Below are 11765 nucleotides of genomic sequence, written 5' to 3'. Positions count from 1 at the left end.
TATGGAAAATTATCTAGGCAAGAAAATCAAAGTGCTTCGATTAGATCGAGGTGGCGAGTATTTGAGCTATGAATTCGACGATTATCTAAAAGAACATGGAATTCTCTCATAATTGACTTCTCCTGGAACTCTACAATGGAATGGAGTTTTCGAAAGGAGGAATCGAACTCTGTTAGACATGGTTCGATCAATGATGGATCTTAGCAATCTTCATAACTCTCATTGGGGACACGCGCTTTTAACCACGGTAATCACTCTAAACCGGGCTCTGTTAAAAGCTGTCGAAAAGACTATATATGAATTATAGACGAAGAAACCTCCACGATTGTCTTTTCTTAAGATTTGGGGTTGTGAAGCATATGTCAAAAGATTAATTTCCGACAAAATTCACCCACAATCTGACAATTGTTTCTTTTTGGTTTATCCAAAAGAAACCAAGGGGTATTATTTCTACAACCAGTCTGAGAACAAAATATTTGTTGCTGAAGACGGTGTCTTTTTCGAAAAGGAGAATCTTTCCAAAATGAAAAGTGGGAGGAAAATCGAACTTTGACGACGTTCGAGAAGGTGAGCGACAAAGTCAACCTATCAAAACTAACAATAAAAGTGCTTTAAAAGCAGTTGTTGACATTGGTTAGAGTTAAACCGACAATGTGCAAAATCAAAATGACAATGCAAATTCTTAACCTATTACCCTGCGTAGGACGTAAAGGCTAAGATCTCAACTAGTCAAATACCTCAGTGTTGTCATGACCAAAGATCAAGACAACCTAGTTGTGGATGGAGATGAGCTAGAGACATATAAACCAGCTATGACGAGCCCTAACTCTGCAAAATGGCAAGAAGCCATGAAATCCGAGATGGACTCCATGTTTGAAAATCAAGTCTAGGACTTGGTTGACTTGCCCGAAGGTATACACCTATTGGTTGTAAATAGATTTTCAAACTGAAAAGGGACAAAGATGGAAACGTATATGTATACAAAGCTAGATTGTTGGCAAAAGGTTACAGGAAAATTCACGGCGTTGATTATGATTAAACCTTTTTGCCAGTCACCATGCTTATGTCCGTCCAGATTATCCTAGCAATTTCCGCATATTATGATTATAAGATATGGAAAATGAATGTCAAAACCGCCTTCCTTAATGGGATTTTGGAAGAAACTGTGTACATAACACAGCTAGAAGGTTTTGTTAATCCAAATAATGCTCGGAAGGTTTGCGTGGATAAAACAAATTCCATATGCTTCGATTATTGGATCAATCATGTATGCGATGATATGTACAAGGCCAGATGTATCGTATGCCTTGAGTGTTACGAGCCGATACCTATCAGACCCAGGAGAAGAGCATTAGACTGCGGCCAAGAATATCCTAAATTACTTGAAAAAGAACAAGGATAAGTTTCTGGTCTATGGTGGGAGTAAGGATTTTGTTGTTAAAGGTTATACCGACGCAAGCTTCCAGAGTGACAGAGACTACTTCAAGTCACAATAAGGATATGTGTGTTGTCTTAATGGAGGAGAGTTTAGTTGGAAAAGTGTTAAGCAAGGCACGATAGCGGACTCTACAACTGAAGTCGAATACTTTGCAGCTTTGGAAGCAACTAGGGAAGCAGTTTAGATTCTTTAGTTCGTTGGTGAACTTGGTGTTATCCCCTCAATAATAGGGACGAATAAACCTCTACTATGATAATAGTGGGGCTATTGCTCAGGCCAGGGAGCAAAGGGAACATCAGAAAGTCAAACATGTCATGAGGCAATTTCACATGATAAGGGAATGGAAGTCCGAGGGTGAAATAAAAATTTGCTAGATTAGAACGGACTACAATGTAGCCGATCCACTTACTAAACCTTTGCCTCAAGTGAAACACAACAAGCACGTTAAGGCGATGGGAATTAGGCACGTTGGAGATTGACTTTGATTTCCCTATTAGTGGGTTTTAATTAAGTTGTGGAGATATTAATGTAAAACACCATATTAACCATTCATTTATGGAGTAATTTAATTTTTCTTTAAATTATTATTATTCCATTTCTATTTAATTTTGGTTAAGAATTAAATAATGAGTCTATTCGATTTGAACATTTAAAATAGGGTATCAAGGCCATGCCTTAAATAAAAAAACACTTATTAAGTGAACGTTGAATATCATATCGATAATATTTTTAATCGAGGTCATTTGCAAGTTGGACGACCAATGACCGCATGAGATTAGTGTGTAGTATGATTTATAGCACCGTTTCTTGTGCTACAAGGACATGTCATAAATCATTTGCTGAGGTATTAGTTTGGAACTAGACCGCATAGACAAATGAGAATAATTTAAGAGATTTGATAATCTTCATAAGTATATCGCTCATTATAACTATCGCTACCTCTTTCCTCGGCCATGAGTGTCGTTAGTTCTCTTGTTTGAGTACTAGTTCTCTTAATAAGGGAAGCTAACAATGCAAGACTGGGAATGTCCCCTATTAACAATAGAGAACATGTCTTTGTTGTTTACAAGGCCTCTGGAAGAGCGAGATTGTGAAAATGCATGGTCGTGCTCAGATGGATTTTAGAAATTATCTACTTATTGACAATCGAACTCGGAAATTGAGAAACGCTTCTGAACGTAATAAGGATGACGAATAATATTACCTTATAGTTCATGAAGAGACATAAGTGACATAGGAAATAGGTTATACACAATTAGCACACGTATCCAAAAGGACAGGTGGAAGATTGAAAGAAATTGTGTCCTTCGAACAAGCGTATTATTCTGATAGTGGGTTCGGAATTAATTAGAAAGCTAATTAATCAGTGAGGTGAAGTGATTGGAATGCCTAGCTGGAGGCCGCTTTCGATTAGTAATATTAATGCATAATTAATATTACAACTTAATCTTGACTAAAACCTTTTGGTCACACCCAATCGTGGAAACGAACCGAATCGACGAATTAATATGAAGGATTAAAGAAGTCAATAGAGTATTACGAACAAACACGTCGGATTCTGAGCTTAGAGCATCAAAACCGAGTGTCGTAAGTCGAGTCGAATTTAGGAATCGACGAGACAAGAAATCAAGCAAACAACAAGCTACAAATATACCCCTAGCCTCGGAATTCTCCGAGCAATCCGAGGGCTAAGGGCAATATAGCTAGCCAAGGACACTGCCGCAAGGCAAGGCTCGGCCGCAAGCTCAGCATGTCTAGCATGGCCGAGCGTGCTGGCCAAGCATGCCTTACGCTCACAACATGTCCGCATATGCTAGGCGAGCTAGCAGCACCAGCCGCACCATCACAAGGGCATTAATGGCAATAGCAGCGGACATGCTAGCATTACAAGCTAGCAGCGTTGGCAAGCTTCCTGGTGTACAACATTGCTTGCGAGCTAGGCGTGCTGGGTTGCGCCTAGCACGGGCATCGCAGCAGCAGCAACATTACGCAATGCGTGCGTAGGTTGCGAGTTGTGTAGGCTGCGCGCATGCGCAGCGCTCAGCTGGAAGGCCTGGTTAAGCATTAGGTCGCCAGCGTGGCGCACCTTGGTGCCCAAGGCTGGGTGGCCAGCTATCTCACGAGCATTGGGCGTGTGAGGGGAAGTCGGTTTGTGTGGGTTTGCTTAGGGAGCAAGGGGAGGGTGGTCCCCACCTTGTAGTCCACACCTAACCCCTTGATCTACACTTCACACTTGTTGGTTTTTTTTATTCACTTGCATTTTAATTTGATTTTATAACTAAATTAAATTGATTGAATGTCATTTTACCAACACTCCCACATTGATTGAAGATTGGAATTCAAGGGCTCCTTTCCCTATAAATTCCAATCATTTGGCATTGGAAAAAGGCACATGAGGTGTGAACTTGAAAGGATCTCCGCAAGCGAGAACACTTTCGTTCTAATAATCTAAGTACTTTTGGTCTAACCCCGACAAAGCTTTAGGGTAGAGGTCGTTCGGGTCGGGTCACGAGGGTGAGAGCCGTTACAGGCTTTTGCATTTGCCAAGATATACGCTTTCAAGTACGAGCTCTAAGAAAGAGCGAAGCACGCATTAAGGGTATGATCATCTTTTCTTCTTTCTCTCTCTTTTTTAATTAATTATGAGATTGTTAATTAATATGGATGTTTAGTTACTTTTATTTGTGTGCGTATTTCAAGAGGGTTTCATTCCGCGTAGTGTCGGACACTACGAAACCCAACAGCGGTATCAGAGTCGCGCTCATTTAATAATTGTAACTAATAATTAATGGAAAATTCTACATGGTGGCCTCATTGTTTTGAGTTTTCTAGTGGAAGACGGACTTTTTTCCAACTATCTTTAGTGGCACCAAGGTTTAGAAAAATCTACATAATGACCTTTTTTAGGTTTATGGCTAACCTTTTTAATTAAAATGGTTAACCTTTGATTTTTTTATTAAAAAATTATTTAAATTATATTTTAAAATAATAAAATTTAAAAATAAAACAAAAAAATTCCCAGCCACCTATCCTTGCCGGAATCCGGCAACCCCCGACCACCAAAACCATCTTTCAGCCCAACCCCTGACCACCGAAACCACCAAAACTGGCCGGCCGGCCTTCCACAACCCCACCTGACCTAGCCCCGACCCCCAAAACCGCCACCCCGATCCCCAAAACAACTACAAAGTCGAACGAAACCACCGTTACCCCACCGCAAAACCCTAAATTCAGATTCTAGCACCTCTTTTCCTTAACCCAAGCTCTCTCTTTTCCCATAGGCTAGGGTTTGATTGGGTTTTGAGGGTGGATTGGCGCGTGGTTTCACGGTGATAGAGAGGGAGGGCGGTGGTTTCGCGGCGGATTCGAATGTGATGGGTGGGGATTTTTGGGTTTGTTTCAAGTACGGGGGTGGGAGGGAAGGCGGTTTTGAGGGTGGTACTGGGCAGAGGGGTTGTTTCCAGTGTGGCTGGCTGGGTTGGGTTGATTTTCAAGGAATTCATGGTGGATGTGGAGGTAGAGGAGGTTCATGGGGTGGCTGGCTGGGTTGGGGTGGTTTTTTGTTTTTTTTTTTTTTTAAAAAAAAATTTATTATTTTAAAATATAATTTAAATAACTTTTTAATAAAAAAAAGAAAAGGTTAACCATTTTAACTAAAAAGCTTAGCCATAAACCTAAAAAAGGTCACTATGTAGATTTTTCTAAACCTTGGTGCCACTGAAGAAAGCTGGAAAAAAGTTCGTCTTCCACGTAGAAAACTCAAAACCATGAGGACACCATGTAGAATTTCCCATAAATAATTAAGGTGATTCAAATGGATTTAAATTTCTAGTTTTGCTTTTTAATTAGATTAGAAGCTCAATTTAATTATTTTTAACTTCGTTTTAATGAATTTGGGTAGAGAACCCAGATTTCGACCCAAAAGTAGTGACTTTTGGGTGGAATTGAAGTTCTTAATCAGTTTTGATCCTTAATGAGGGTTGTCTAGAAGCCAAAATCCACCAAGAAACATGTTTTTCGAGGGGTTTTCGTTGTAAAAGAAAAATTTTAGATTGTTAAACCTTGATTATTCATGGCATGTGAATGTTAGATTATGTGTATGGTTACATCTTTAATGTACTGCAATAATAACTCTTATTAAGCATGTTTATAAAGTCATATTTGGTGCTTAATTTGGTGAGCTTATTTTTCTCATAAACTTGCAATTTCACATTTTTGCAAATTAATTGCTTCAACTGTGAATGTTTACGGTGAATTTGTATTTTTGAAGCCCCTAAAGTGTTAAAGATCCAATCTTTAATTGTTTATTTTGTTGGAACTTTACTTTCTAAATTCCTTGTTGAAATAGTTTTTGATTTAATCATTTTGTATTAAGCATGTTGATTAAAGTCTTAGAAGTTCAAATTTGTGATTGAAATTTAATTAATCTTCATATTCGAGGATGAAACTTTTAAAGTTTACACAAGTTAGTGTTGGAAATTTTTAATTTGATGATTGTGTTTTTCTTTCCAACCCCTTTAATTTTTTCAAACCTCATTATTAATTTATGTTTGGTTAAATTAATTGTGAGAATAGACCTCAATTTTTATAGCATCAAGTCGAGCCAAAAATAATCTAAAGAATGGTTCTTGATTTAATTTTGGTTTGTGCACTAAAAATTTAATTTATTTAAGTTAGACTTGTTTTATTTTCATTTAGCTCAATATTGGTTCTAAAACTAATTTAGAATTAATTTTATATCACGCAAAAATCAGAATACAATCCCGAGGCTCGAGCACGTAAATTGAGGCACGAAGCGTCGAGTACATCTCTCCGCCAGCTAGGCTGCTTACGCAGCCCGCATGTGGCTGCTGAGGTTGTGTAGGGTGCTGGTGCATTGTGGTGTGCGTGTGTGTGCGAGCTTGGTGCGCTGCTTGGTGCTGCATTGCCGCATGCATGGGCTACGGTGTGCGAGCATTGGTTGTGCGAAGGGCCCTTGCATGGGCTGCGTCTTGTGGTTGCTAGGCTACGTGCGCCTTGCACAAGAGTAGGCCTTTGAGGCCCTCACTTGTGTGCGCGCAAGCATGCTGGTGTGGCCAACATAACACACTTGGTGCGATGCTGTCGGACACATGCACATGCTTGGTGTAGCAAGTGGATGTGCGAGGGGCAGTAGCCACGCAAGGCAGTCGAGCCTCATGCCTAGAAAACCAAGCCTCGTTGTTTGGTTCTAGGCACTCGGGCATCGAAGGGCTATGCAATTTTTTCGATTTTTACATTTTAGTTATTTTATTTAATTATTAAAACCAGGCTAGGCCTCGGTTTTTTCCCTGCACTTGCAAAATAATTTGGCAAAATTTGGGTTAACCGCTTAATTAATTGGATTACTTAAGTTGGATGCAGAATTTAGTGGGAGCTTCATTAATTACTTGAGCTAATTTTATTATGTTTAATCACATAATCGGTTAACAACTTTGTCTATTTTTAATTAGGCACGTTAATTGGATTAACCACCTAAGTAAGTTACTAGTTTGCGCATTATTTTCATTGTCGCTTGTTTTACGTTGTAAAATGCATGGGCAATTCACATATTGTGAATGGATGATTGGAATGAATATTCTATCACAGGTTTTATGAAAATGCAACTAGTGGGGCCCAATTAGGATAGTAAATACGGACTGCGTTCCGTTATGTATATTTGTAAATCTAAATACGGTCTTCGTACCGTTGCGTATTTTTGTACCTTAATGTTTAGATTAGTCCTAGTCATAATTACTAGTAGTTGCATTATTAATGGCGATGTCTCGAAGATGGCGATTCTTAGACGACGAGGCCAAGATGATGTAATGCACACCCTTGAAGACTGAAGGGGTCATGCTAGTTGCCAAATTTATATTTTACTTATGTTTTCTATATATAATTATGCTTATACATATGAATGATATGTTAGATGCATGTTTAGGATTTCGAATGTTGCGATGATTAATTAAGTTCAATTAAATCAACCAACATAAAAACCCTAGGTCCCTATATATTGAGTCAAATTTGCCATAACAAGATAACACTTACCAAACTAATGTGAATAGTGATGAGCTATGACAAAGAAAGGCACCACTATCTCCCTAGGAACGTATGGTATATTAGGATACAAGTTGATTTTGGTTAAACTCAACGATATCTATTAGGAGTCCCTAGATGTCGTGGCAATGGAAATAAACGTCACGAAAGAATTAGATGCAACGTTTTATCGAAAAGAGTAGCTTAGAGCTATTAGCAATTAGATTGCTTACCTTAAAATATTAAGTGTTAAGACAAGCCAAAGCATGCTTAATCACTTTATGATTTTTGGGTTCATGGAATCGTTTAATTCTCGCTTACAAGGGACAAATTTAATGTGTGGATAAAACGCTAAATAAGATTGAAAATTTACATGTATGCTTTAAATTTCAAACTTATTTGTTTTATGAATGGTTTTTCATTCCAAATTCTTTCAATTGTAGAAACATGTCTGCAACTATTAATAATGACTTAATGTGTCCAGAACTCCCCGATAAGTTGGCTTTTATCCTAAACTTGGTCATCTTAAGGGAATGGGAAGAGGAACTCCGGAAAACTCTCAGGCCATGGAGTACATTCTTGATACTCCCATTCCAAGCTTCTTCTCGAAGGGAATCATGAGTGATGAAGCTCATGATGCATGGTCTTCTGATTGCAAGAAAGTCTCACGACTAATGGCTAATTCCATCCCGGACGAATTGAAGGAAAAGTTCTCTTCCTATTTTCCGGACATGTTCCTCAAAGCACTTGAGGACATTGTCAATGTGAGAGTCACCAAGTGTCTTAATGGAAATTATGATGGTCTTGTGTTTGATGTGACTAGGTCACTCTCTAACTTGAAGATAAAGAAACCACAAGAGGGTTGCCTTGCTAAGGAGAGGTACCGGCTTTGGTTGAAGGTCTACAATACCAAATTGAGGCCCTATATGCTCCTCTAACCTGATGTGCTTAGAATGACTAGGCTCTTCAAGCACATGAAGCTTCTAGGAATCCCATTGGAGGATGAGATTGGGGATCATATCTTGCTTGCCTCACTCCACTCTGGCTATAATGCACTCAGGATGAATATAGCTGTAGGAAAAGAGTCACACTCATTGAGAGATGTGGTGCAGCTAATTCGCAAGGCCAGCTCCTATGGAGCAACCAAAATTCCCTTGAGAGAAAAGAAGAAGGAGTTCAAGAATATAGCAAAGATGCGATGCTTCTATTGTGGCGGGCAAGGCCACTACAAGAGGGAATGCAAGATCTTCCAAAGGGATGTGGAGAAGAGGAATGTTTCATCTACCTCGGGTTTCTTTATTAACACTTATGTATCAGCTTTTCATAGGTATTGGGTACCATGTATGACACAATTTATGCTCCCATTTTCAGGGACAAAGTAAGAGGGCTTTACAAGTGGATGTGCAATCACGAGCGGACAATGAAAATGGTTTTTCCGTCATGCTTGTAGGCACATTATTTGTCTTTGTCTTGTAATAGAACTAATTCTTGTTTATCATGCTTACTTTTGAACATATTTTGTTCTATGGCGTTGGACGCCAGGTTATTAAATCACAAAACTATAACAATAGTTGTTTTTAAATGTCTGGCTTATATGTTTTATGAGATCAGACATTTTATATGTGACTAGACAAATGACAATGATACCACCAAAATAGCTAAGACCATTGAGTCGAATCAAACCTACTTGTGGCATTGTCTTCTTGGCCACATTAACAACAAACGCATCAAGAAACTTCTTCATGACAGTATTCTTGACTCATTCGACTTAGTGTCATTTGGAAATTGCGAAGGATGCTTATTAGGCAAGATGATAAAGAAGTCATTCTCCAAGTTGGGAGAAAGGGCTGGTGACTTATTGGGCCTAATACACACGGATGTATGTGGACCAATGAGTACACCCACAAGGAAGGTTATTGCTATTTTATCACTTTCACAGAAGACTATAGTAGGTATGGATATGTCTACCTTATGTTGCAACAACCTGAATCATTTGAGAAATTCAAAGAATTTTAGAGTGAAGTGGAAAATCATCTGGCAAGAAAATCAATGCCCTTCGATCTAATTGAGGTGGAAAATATTTGAGCCATGAATTCGACGATCATCTTAAAGAACATGGTATTATCTCAGAGGGTGACACCTCGCTGAACTCCACAATGGAACGGAGTGTCCGAGAGGAGGAATAAAACATTGTTAGACATGGTCCGATCAATGATGGGTCTTAGCAATCTTCCTATCTCTTTTAGGAGACACACACTTCTAATCAAGGCACTAACATTGAACCGAGCTCTGTCAAAAGCTGTCGAAAAGACTCCATATGAATAATGGACGAATAAACCTCCAAGGTTGTCTTTTCTTAATATTTCGGGTTGCGAAGCATATGTCAAGAAATTAATTTCTGACAAACTTTACCAAATATCAGACAAGTGTTTCTTTGTGGGATACCAAAAAGAAGCTAAGGGGTATTACTCCTACAACGAATTTGAGAACAAAGTGTTTGTTGCTCGTGATGGTGTCTTTTGGAGAAGGAGCACCTTTCCAAAATGACAAGAGGGAGGAAAATCGAACTCGATGAAGTTCGAGAGGATGAGCAACAAAGTCAAACTGACAAAACTGACAATCAAAGTGATTTAGAAGCAGCTGTAGACATTGGTCAGAGTCAAACCGACAATGTGCAAAGTCAAACCGACAATGCAAATGCTCAACCTATTACCCTGCGTAGGACGCAAGGCCAAGATTTGAACCAAATAGATATCTTGGTGATTTATTAACCGAGGAACAAGACATCCTAGTTGTGGATGGAGATGAGCCAACGAAATACAAACAAGCTATGACGAGCCCCAACTCTGCAAAATAGCATGAGGCCATGAAATCCGAGATGGACTCCATGTTTGAAAATCAAGTATGGGACTTGATTGATTTGCCCGAAGGTTACACACCTATCGGTTGCAAATGGATTTTCATGTTAAAAATCGACAAAGATGGAAATGTATATGTATACAACGCTAGATTGGTGGCAAAAAGTTACAAGCAAATTCACGGCATTAATTATGATGAAACCTTTTCACCAGTTGCAATGCTTTAGTCCGTCCAGATTATTAGCAATTAGTGCGTATTACGATTACGAAATATGGCAGATGGACGTCATTCCTAAATGGAATTTTGGAAGAAACCGTGTACATGACACAGCCGGATGTTGTTTTTGATCCAAGCAATGCTGGGAAGGTATGCATGCTTAAGAAGTCCATTATAGAATAAAGTAGGCAAGCAGAAGTTGGAATCTGCGATTCAATGAAGCCATTAGTATTTTTGGTTTTATCAAGAATCCAGATGAGTCTTGTGTTTACAAGAAGGTTAGTGGGAGTGACATCGCATTCCTCGTGTTATATGTGGATGACATATTGCTTATTGGAATCAGCATACTAATGTTAGAGTATGTAAAGGCTTAGCTTGGAAAGTGTTATTTAATGAAGGACTAGGGAGAGGCACAGTATATATTGGACATCAAGATCTATAGGGATAGATTGAAGAAGATGATTGGATTGAGCCAAAAAAATTACATTGATAAGGGCACCTACCCATGTCACATGGTACAACTCTCAGCAAGAAGCAGTGTCCACACACACCTAATGAACGAGAGAGGATGAATTAGATTCCATATGCTTCGCTTATTGGATCGATCATGTATGCCGTGATATGTACTAGGCTAGATGTATCATATGCCTTGAGTGCTATGAGCCGATACCAATTAGACCTAGGAGAGGCGCATTGGACTGCGGCCAAGAATATCCTAAAGTACCTGAAAAGGAAGAAGGATAAATTTTGGGTCTATGGTGGGAGTAATGATTTGGTTGTTAAAGGTTACACCAAAGCAAGCTTCTAGACTAATAGAGACGACTTCAAGTAGCAATTGGGGTACATATTCTATCAAAATGGAGGAGCGTTTTTTTGGAAGAGTGCTAAGCAAAGCACAACTGCAGATTCTACAACTAAAGTCGAATACTTGGCAGCTTCAGAAGCGGCTAAGGAGGGAGTTTGGATTCGTAAGTTCGTTGGTAAACTTAATGTTTTACCCTCAATCAAGGGTCTTGTAGATCTCTATTGTGATAACAATGGAGCTATTGCTCGGGATAGGAAGCCAAGGGAACATCAAAAGGTCAAATATGTCAAGAGGCGATTTCACATAGGGAATAGAAGTCCGAGGGTGAAATCAGAATTTGTAAGATTGGAACGGACGACAATGTAGCCGATTCACTCACTAAACCTTTGCCTCAAGTGAAACATAACAAGC

The sequence above is a fragment of the Chenopodium quinoa genome, unplaced genomic scaffold (assembly GCF_001683475.1).
Source record: "Chenopodium quinoa cultivar QQ74 unplaced genomic scaffold, ASM168347v1, whole genome shotgun sequence".
In the NCBI taxonomy this organism is placed as follows: Eukaryota; Viridiplantae; Streptophyta; class Magnoliopsida; order Caryophyllales; family Amaranthaceae; genus Chenopodium; species Chenopodium quinoa.
This window is presented reverse-complemented; position numbering follows the sequence as displayed.